The following is a 10,509-nucleotide window of genomic DNA, read 5'->3' as shown; positions in this document are numbered from 1 at the left end:
AAGGTTTTTTCTTTTTCTTTTTTTTTGAAACATTTGCCCAATAAAGTTGTGCGCCCACATGTAGTGGGGTAAAAAAAATCATTAACACAAAGTAAAATATAATAAAAGTCAATAAATTTGTAATAATGTGAGGTTCGTATACATTGATTTTCTTGATATCTTTCTCAAAAAAAAAAAAAAGAAGAAGATTTTCTTGATATATGTCTATAATATATTATAAAATAAGTAATAAAAAAGATTAATCAAAAGTTGTACTTCTAAGAAATATTAGAGATATATTAAGAAAATCAATATAAATAGAAATTAAAAGAATCCAATCAAGGAAAATAGTTCAAATTTTTTTTGAAAATGACCTTATCGAGCAAGAGTGGATTGTACATCTTTTCAATGCTTATCGTGAAACCAATATGCTAGCAGATAGACTAGCAAATAAAGGAAGATTACAACAAAACAAAGTTTTTGTTTATGAAACTCGCATTATTTTTATTTATGAAAAATATATTGGGGACAGCTTTCAAATAGATACTCATAGAGAGGTGCTTGTTGATGGACATGTAATTCTATAATCTATTTTTTAAAGATAAAATTCCTAATTGAATTAAAAAATTGAAATGAAAATAATCTAAATTATTTCAGACATTTTTTATCTTTTGTGTGTAATAATTTCATATAAATTAAGCAATATCATTATAAAAAGTAAAAACAATATCAAATAAATCACCCAAACTTTTGTATCATTCATTTCTTTCTAATTTTTCTCCAATTGTTTTAGATGTCAAATTATATTTATATAAAAAATATAACAATCCCATAATAATAATAAAAAAATAAAAAACTAAATAAGACATAAAAATATAGCTTTAATACTAAGAACCAAAGTACTTAAACCATCGTCGTTCTCGGTGAGACTCGACTCTCTCTCACACGGACAAAACCCTCAATTCTCTTTCTCTCTCTCTCTCATTAACTCACACACACAGTCACACAGACACAAAAGGGTTCCTCAAAAAACCACTTTGAAAACAGAATCAAACCTTCAAAAAAAAAAACACTTTTTCTGTTTCCTTATCCTAGAACAACAACAACAACAACAACAACATTAAAAAAAAAATCGAAAATCATGATAACTACCCCGTTTCTAACCGCCTCAACAGCCCCGCCGCCGCCACGTCAGCGACTCGGACCACCCAGATTTCACACCCTCACCCTTACCCGTACCCGTTTGGCGTTTAGGCCTGACCCGAAGAGACGCTTTGCAAGCATTTCTGCTTCAGCTTCAAGAAGTAGCAGCAATAAAGAGACAACTTCAATTGGTGTCAATCCACAACTCTCAGTGCCACCACCTCCACCATCCTCATATATGTAACCATTCTCTCTTTCTTTCTCACTCACTGTTTCTTTCATTCTTTTGCTGTGTATTGCAATTTAACTTCTTTCTTGCTTTGTTTGTAGAGGGTCACCTCTATTTTGGATTGGAGTTGGTGTTGGGCTCTCAGCACTATTTTCATGGGTGAGAACTCAAAAAAACACAATACCCATTTGGCCTTTTTTTCCTATTTCTTATCAATATGGTTTTCTTTATGTGCTGTATTGTTTTTTTAACAAGTTCAATGGAAATGGCAGGTGGCTACAAATTTAAAGGTGAGTGTTGTTTCTCTCCTATAAGGTAATAAGTACACAATTCTTGTATTTCAATATTTGAGAAAATTATCATATGCGAAGACACGGGTTTTTCCTTATGTTCATGGATATGTTGTTATTTTTTACTTGTAAGAGAAAAGAGTTCATGGGTGCGCCCATTTTTTTTTTCTGTTACCATATCAAATATGATTTATAACGTGTTTTAAAGAAGGTTGCATTGCTCTGTTCATTGCTTTGTATTGTTGCATAGTTGAATTTTAGTGTGTCAAATAGAAATATGCAAAATTTTAGGAAAATCTTGGGACTATCAAAATGAGGTTGTGAGATTGTGTGTTCCTATTCCAAATGCAATTGTGTTTGGAAGACTATTGATATTTGGTCAAGCTTTGGTGGGTAAATATTTGGCTATGGTGTGTGGAAGAGAGGGATCATTTTTGATGGAGGGAGGTGCATATAAAATATGGGATTTATGGAGAGAATGGTGCTTAAAGGAATTTTCAGGCCCTTTTAGAGTTAGATTAAGAAAAAGAAAGTTTTTTGAGAGAGAGGAATGCAAGGAATTTCAAGAGATGTGAATTACCTCAAAATATGGGATTTATGGATAGAGTGGTGCTTACAGGAAGTTTTGGGCCCTTAAAAGGGTTAGATTATGAAAAAAAAATCACTTTTTTTTTTAGAAGGGAAAGAAAGGGGGGTGGTGGTGGGGAGATTTTTCCAAATTGACTTAGATCCAAATGGGGATGACTATAAAACTGTTTTTCTCATGACTTAGGGCCCGTTTGGTAAGGTTGCTCTAGTAACGTTGTTTGTATTTTTTGGAAATACGTATGGGTGAAAAAGTTTGTGAAAATACATGTTTTGTTTAAACACTGAAAATTATTGTTCAAAATACCCTACCAAACGGGCCCTTATTGTTTGGGACACTACACTGATAGTGGTATTTTTTTTTTAAAAAAAAACCTTTTCTTCTTGCAAGGGAAAAGAATCCTATAGTGAGGAGCATGGAAATGCCAACTAGAATCTTAGATTTAATAGATTAGTGCAAGGTTGGGAACTCAAATTCTTGATTTTTATTTTTTTATGTATTATATTCTACCAAGGTCTAAAGGGAGGATGAGTATTCAATGATTTGGAAGCTTACTAAATTCAGATAGTCATGGCTTTCAATTAAACTCTTTTTATAATTCTCGAAGTTTGATGGAGGTAATTTCTTTCCATGTAGGAGTATTGGGAACGTTAGAGGACCATCAAGATTGCCATTTTTTATTTGGACATCAATATTTTACCAATGGACCAAGTGTGATGTTGAATTGTGGATTGTTGTTGTTTGTGTAGATTGAGTATGATACAGCTAGAGAGTCGTGGTCTTTGGTGTCTGGACTTTGGACTGTTCGAGGCTTAGTGGGTGATGGCTAATGCAGTTGTTGGTTGATTGGCACGTTGAAAGGGATGGTTTGGAAAACATTGTAGTGGTGAAATTCTTGTGTATCATGTGATGTCTTTGGAGGAAGAGGAATTCAAGGAATTATAGAGATGTGAATTACCTGTGTTGAAATTGATGTTTTTGTTTGGAAGACTATTGATATTTGGTCAAGCTTTGGTGGGTAAATATTTAGCTATGGTGTGTGGAAGAGAGGGATCATTTTTGATGGAGGGTGGTGCATATAAAATATGGGATTTATGGAGAGAATGGTGCTTAAAGGAATTTTCGGGCCCTTTTAGAGTTAGATTAAGAAAAAGAAAGTTTTTTGAGAGAGAGGAATGCAAGGAATTTCAAGAGATGTGAATTACCTCAAAATATGGGATTTATGGATAGAGTGGTGCTTACAGGAAGTTTTGGGCCCTTAAAAGGGTTAGATTATGAAAAAAAATCACTTTTTTTTTTTCGAAGGGAGAGAAAGGGGGGTGGTGGTGGGGAGATTTTTCCAAATTGACTTAGATCCAAATGGGGATGACTATAAAACTGTTTTTCTCATGACTTAGGGCCCGTTTGGTAAGGTTGCTCTAGTAACGTTGTTTGTATTTTTTGGAAATACGTATGGGTGAAAAAGTGTGTGAAAATACGTGCATTGTTTAAACACTGAAAATTATTGTTCAAAATACCCTACCAAACGGACCCTTATTGTTTGGGACACTGCACTGATAGTGGTATTTACAAAAAAAAAAAAACACATTTTCTTCTTGCAAGGGAAAAGAATCCTATAGTGAGGAGCATGGAAATGCCAACTAGAATCTTAGATTTAATAGATTAGTGCAAGGTTGGGAACTCAAATTCTTGATTTTTTATTTTTTATTTATTTTTTTTATGTATTATATTCTACCAAGGTCTAAAGGGAGGATGAGTATTCAATGATTTGGAAGCTTACTAAATTCAGATAGTCATGGCTTTCAATTAAACTCTTTTTATAATTCTCAAAGTTTGATGGAGGTAATTTCTTTCCATGTAGGAGTATTGGGAACATTAGAGGACCATCAAGATTGCCATTTTTTATTTGGACATCAATATTTTACCAATGGACCAAGTGTGATGTTGAATTGTGGATTGTTGTTGTTTGTGTAAATTGAGTGTGATACAGCTAGAGAGTCGTGGTCTTTGGTGTCTGGACTTTGGACTGTTCGAGGCTTAGTGGGCGATGGCTAATGCAGTTGTTGGTTGATTGGCACGTTGAAAGGGATGGTTTGGAAAACATTGTAGTGGTAAAATTCTTGTGTATCATGCGATGTCTTTGGAGGAAGAGGAATTCAAGTAATTATAGAGATGTGAATTACCTGTGTTGAAATTGATGTTTCAGTTTTTTGTGCTTTCTCTTTGATTGAACAGTAGCCTTTAGTTCCATTTCCTACCAGAGCTTTTGGATCTTTTGAATTTTAAATGTTAGATTTCCTTTTTTGGTGTTCTCATGTATTTCCCATGTAGTAGGGTTATCCCTTTTTATTTCACTTTTTCTTCTTAGTAAATTCTCTGTGTGTGTGTGTGTGAGTGAGGAGATGTGCTAGCTTCCATCTTTGTGATTGCTTGGAGCTTGATTTCTTGAGTTTGTGTGTTGATGTGTTATTCCTATGTCTATGTGTGTGTAGGATTTGGATCCTCTTCATTACAAAGCGAAATGGAGAGTGTCCATTTAAAGGCCATGATTCAAAGTGAAATAAATCTAGGGTCTACATTATGCCAACTAATTTAATAACTGATAACTCTAGTTTAGTTTAACCACAATTAATTTTTACTATCAATTACTAAACTAGAGTTATCAGTTATTAAATTAGTTGGCATAATTTAGACCCTAGATAAATTTCTCTTTGAATCATAGCTTTTAAATGGACACACTCCATTTTTTCCCTTTTTCACTTTGAAATGGAGAGGATCCAAATCCGTGTGCATGTGCATGTGCGTGTGTGTGGGAGCGTGCATGTTAGTGTTTTTGCATCTATATATGTGGCAATTATGCATGCATCCACAAACTATTGGTTTTACTGTCATCAATATGAGAATTAAAAAGTATCACAAGCCTTAATACCATTACACTTGGATTATGGACTTTAACCCTAGTGTTGTCCAACAAGTAGTTTTGAAGACAAATTCATATCTAGAGGTGTAATTGCTTTGGTTTGGTTTTAGTTGGTGGATAGGGAACTGAACCTATCGGTTTTTGGAAAGGAGCATGCAAGCCATTGAACCTCACTAATGTAACAGGTTCGGTCAGTGCAGTTTGGGTGTTTGGGGCTGGACTTCGAAATACATGCCCATGTGTCAGAGTCATTATTCTAAGAGAGGTTGAAAATTTTTTTCGAACTGATAAGAAGTCACCCATAACAACCCAAAATGAGTATAGTACATTGTAGACATCATGCAAATGAAAGAGACCGATGGACGACATCTTAGCGTCACACACATTTGGTATATAGCAGTCAAAAGACTCAGCATGAGACTTTCAAAGGTTGTTACAACACTTCCCCCCCACCACCAAAAAAAGAGTAGCACCTAAATGAAAATCAATTGAATATAAATATTCTCCAGTTTGAAACAACACCAAGACAACCATATACCATTATGTGTGTATATATATGTACGTATATTAATCTGGAGAGGATATAGGTGATACACATCAAATTCTCAAAGAGCTTGACAAAATTTTTCAAACTGCATAAAAGGCCACCCATAACAACCCAAAATGAGAATAGTACATTGCAGACATCATGCAGATGAAAGAGACTGATGGACGACATCTTAGCGTCACACATATTGTGGTATATAGCAGTTAAAAGACTAAGCATGAGACTTTCAACGGTTGTTACAACACTTCCCCCACCCCCCCCCCTCCCCGGCGTCGAAAAAAAAATGTAACACGTAAATGAAAATCAATTGAATATAAATATGCTCTGTAAAGATATGATTCCTTTCCCTTTAATTTGTGACTTGCTTCCATCACCAAAAGTCACATTGCCACCCTTTTTAGGCTCAAAGATCTTGAAGAGAGATCGGTCACCAGTCATATGTCTTGAGCAACCACTGTCAAGATACCATAGACATGTATCCATTACTTTGAAAGCAGACTTCATCATGAAACACACTTCATGCTTGGATGACAAATCAGAGGGAATGGTTCTTTCACTCAACTGCCTTTGATGAACTAAGCCTTTAACTTTTACTCTTCTCAGACGAACTCCTTTGCACATTTTTACTCTGAGACAGTCTAGTTTCCTTTTAGCCAAACTAAGATCCTTTCCATTATTCATTATAAAGGAATTCAAATAACTTTTAGACTTGTGTTTTCTGAGACACTCAAACAAATAGTGATTAGAAAAACAAGATGTATTTGAAAACAAGGATCTTCTCAAAACAGTTATAGCCATGACAACAGGGGTCAATGGATCAACATAGCAAAGATTAAACTCTAATCAGAGTGTGCCTACTCTGATACCACTTGATAGGCCACAATCTGAATGACACCTAGTGATTAACCCTAATTAATTAATTTAGCAAAGTTTATTAATTAATCAATTAATCATGCAATTTTATGGAAGTACAAACAAATCACCAAAAACTAAAATATGCAGCGGAAAATAAATAACACGGCGATTTGTTTACGAATGGGGAAAACCCTAACGGCAAAAACCCCATCGGGTGATTTTCAGGTCACCACTCCCGAAATTCCACTATTATCAAATCAAGCGGTTACAAGTAAAGGAATCCCAAGTACCTTACCAACCTACAGTTGAACCCTTACCCCAATACCCAATTGGACTTGATCTGTAGTGACAGTTCCTACCTTTGATGCACGGCTCCCAAGTACGTGACTAACCAATATGCGGATCCAAGTACGCGACTTCAGAACACCAACTGAGGAAGAATAGTTGGCTGGAAAGTTCTTCAATTCATCCTTTATGATGAATAGCAGGAAGATGCTTGGTTACAAAACCCTATGGTGCAAATACACAGCAACTTCTTGATGGAAGATGAACTAGGTCAAAAACTTTGTCTTTTGATCACAATTTGCTTGAACAGAGATTGCTCAATGATAATGCAACTTGTGTCACACTTGACGGCTCTTAAAACAATCCTTTTATATGTTTAGGCTTAGAAGAAAAGAAGGCCCAAAAACATATTCACGGATCCCAAGAAAATCAGATTGGAAATTTGAAATTTTAAATCTCGACAAATAGCAGGTGTCGAGGTAGCTATCGAGAAGGTGTCGAGTTTTAAAAACTTTGCACTTCAGCTTGCTTTTTCTTGGACAGACTTGATGACTTCAACACTTGACCTTGAAACATTGTTTCTTGAAGTATTAAAAACACCTAGAACTACCCAATTACAAGTAGAGTGCGTTTTTGTCAAAGGATTAGCCAATTTACATAAATAAGTGACATATGTTTTTAATCAAGTTAAAACATATATGTCCTAACAGATTGTTTTATCAATTCTATTATAAGCTTGTTATCATATTCCGCAAATGAATTGTTTGATATAAAGCTTGTATTGGTATTTTTGTATCTGGGGGTCTAAACGTTCAAGGGTGTTTCATACCCATATTGAACTTTCACAAAGAAATTTAATGGTATGGTGAAACGGAAAACTTCTTTGTTTTTAATGTTGCCAAAGGTGCTTCACGATTTGTTACAAGTATCAACTAAGACAATATTATTTTGATTTAGTTTTATTTTGGTAGTCAATTGTATTTTTATTTTTTACTATTGGTCCACTAGATTTTATTTTACGTATTATTAGTTAAGTAGGTTATTGGTTTTATCTTTAATTTCCTAAGGTTATTCTCATAAGTCATTTGACTCGAGTCAATTATGATTAGGATTTATTCTTTGTAGTGTAAATAAGTGCAGTATTATACTCCAATGGAGACAAGTTTATGATGAATAAAACTTCTATAGGAATATTTTCAATGACTTGATGTTGATTCAAGACCAACCTGAGTATTGATTCTTAGGTTTTTTTGTCTCCACTTGGTGCTTACTCCAAACAACCATGGGTGTTAATTCCTATAGTTAATTTTTGGTTCTTGTTGAGAGAAGTGCTGATAGATTTTATTGCGTTAGAATTTTATTTTGATTTTATTTCTGAATTTAATGAAATTGATTACATTGTTTCTTTCCTTATTTGTTTTAATCCTGAAAGCTCTACTTAAAGGCTTCAGAAGGGGGTGTGGAAGAATTATGTTGGAATTTCCTAATAGCTGGATGCTAGTTCCTAGTTTCCTAGGTACTAATGATACACACATTCCAATCAATTACCACTCTAATAAGTAAAGCTATCCAAGCTTATGTGATCATAAGCGTATTCAATGTCTAATTTGCAAATGAACCCTTGAATCTTTGAAATCTTTCATCAAGCTTTTATTTGCTATCAGCACCAATTGAAAATACTGAAATTTTCTCATCGTCCACGCCTCATCCTTCTCAATTTTCTAATTTATTCTTCCTTCTCATCCCCCTCAATGTTCTGATTAATTTGCCCCTAATCCTTCAGCAATTCCAAAAGCAGGTCATCTCTCTCTCTCTCTCTCTCTCTCTCTCTCTCTCAGCAATTCTAGAAGCAGGTCAGAAAGTCACTATAGTTGAGCATCAGTGCCTCTATTTCCTTGTTGCAGTCATTGACCCTGCATAAATCTCATAGTGCCATCACAAGCTCCTTCCATCTACTACCCTCCTTGCCTTCAGGTATTATGATTGAAGTTCGCCTTCTTGCACTGCTCAACTCCAACACCAACAGAAATTTACATCTTCTGTTCCACCTGTGCTAGAGCAGTAAGATCCTATTTGGTTATCTCCTCCTTTACAAAAAATTCACAGACTTCATTTAATTCTTTCTCCACTGTTCAAGAACCTATACATGTGACCCGCTATCAGGAAAATCCCCCCCACCACCAAAAAAAGAGTAGCACCTAAATGAAAATCAATTGAATATAAATATTCTCCAGTTTGAAACAACACCAAGACAACCATATACCATTATGTGTGTATATATATGTACGTATATTAATGTGGAGAGGATATAGGTGATACACATCAAATTCTCAAAGAGCTTGACAAAATTTTTCAAACTGCATAAAAGGCCACCCATAACAACCCAAAATGAGTATAGTACATTGCAGACATCATGCAGATGAAAGAGACTGATGGACGACATCTTAGCATCACACATATTGTGGTATATAGCAGTTAAAAGACTAAGCATGAGACTTTCAAAGGTTGTTACAACACTTCCCCCACCCCCCCTCCCCGGCGCCGAAAAAAAAATGTAACACGTAAATGAAAATCAATTGAATATAAATATGCTCCAAATTGAAACAACACCAAGACAACCATATACCATTGTGTGTGTGTGTGTGTATACAAATCTAATCTAATACTATATATAATAGCAGAAGCTTTTAATAAGGTGCTGACACGTTAGCAAAAAAGGCCCCTTAAAACGCTGACACGTATACAACTTTAAGTTAAAAGACCCGCACGGTACACCGTTTCAGTATTCTAAAAATTTTAACTTTTACTTCTACGGCGTTTGAAAGCCTCTCAACTATAAATATAAAAAACTCAAAACCAAACGTTAGCATTTCATTCCACAAAGTCTAAAAACAAAAGCATCCGCTGTTTCCATTCGTTAAACACAAAAGGCCAAAACAAAAAACTTTCCTTGCTGATCTTCTCTGCAATAGAGTGCGAACTTGCCCACTCAGATCTCTGCCACCCAGACAGTTTAGAGACACAAGAGAATGATCGTTACATCGTTTGAAGATTCTTTTAATAACTGTTTGGAATAAGCCGATACAGAAGGAGAGAGGACGATATAGAGACGGTAAGTTTGAATAACCAGTAGATGTGAGAGACAGAAAGATAAATCTGAGGGGTGCCATACAAGTTCTGTCATCACCATTAGGGCTACCGCCCATAAGTTCTGTTTTTAATTTTAGAAAGTGGGGTTTTTTTTGGGAGAATCATTTGGGCATTATTTATGATTCAGGTATTTTGGTTTGATTTGTTATGATTTAGGTATTTTGGTTATTTGTAGTTTTGTTTAATTTATGTAAATAGACGGGTTAGATTTGGTTTAATTTCTTACCCTATTGTCTTCTTAGGTTTGTTGTCAATTTAGGGATTTGAAATTAGGGAAACAACCTAGAAGATCAAATTCTAAATGAATTGTTATTAGGAATTTTTAGTTTCTGGGTTTTGTTCCTTTGCTTTCATGAATTTCAGTTTCATATTTTGTTTCGTTTTTGCCTATTTGGGTTGCATTCGTTTTGCCTAACAAAAGCTTTTACCGGGTGCTGACACGTTAGCAAAAATGACCCCTTAAAATGCTGCCACGTTTACAATTTTTCCTTTAAAAAACCGTAAGTTGCGACAATTAAAATCACA

At 34.8% G+C, this 10,509-nt stretch overlaps 1 long non-coding RNA gene across 1 annotated transcript; it reads left to right on the top strand.

Moving 5' to 3' along the window:
* Nucleotides 1–1,217: 1,217 nt before the first annotated feature.
* Nucleotides 1,218–1,683, top strand: LOC136062865 (uncharacterized). The gene is made up of 3 exons (XR_010624609.1): nt 1,218–1,362; nt 1,453–1,510; nt 1,624–1,683. It is a non-coding gene; the product is annotated as an uncharacterized LOC136062865 (long non-coding RNA).
* Nucleotides 1,684–10,509: the final 8,826 nt, after the last annotated feature.

This window comes from Quercus suber, unplaced genomic scaffold, assembly GCF_002906115.3.
Source record: "Quercus suber isolate HL8 unplaced genomic scaffold, Cork oak 2.0 scaffold_460, whole genome shotgun sequence".
Classification (NCBI taxonomy): domain Eukaryota; kingdom Viridiplantae; phylum Streptophyta; class Magnoliopsida; order Fagales; family Fagaceae; genus Quercus; species Quercus suber.
The sequence above is the reverse complement of the archived record's forward strand: the minus strand, read 5'-3'. Positions and strand labels throughout refer to the sequence as shown.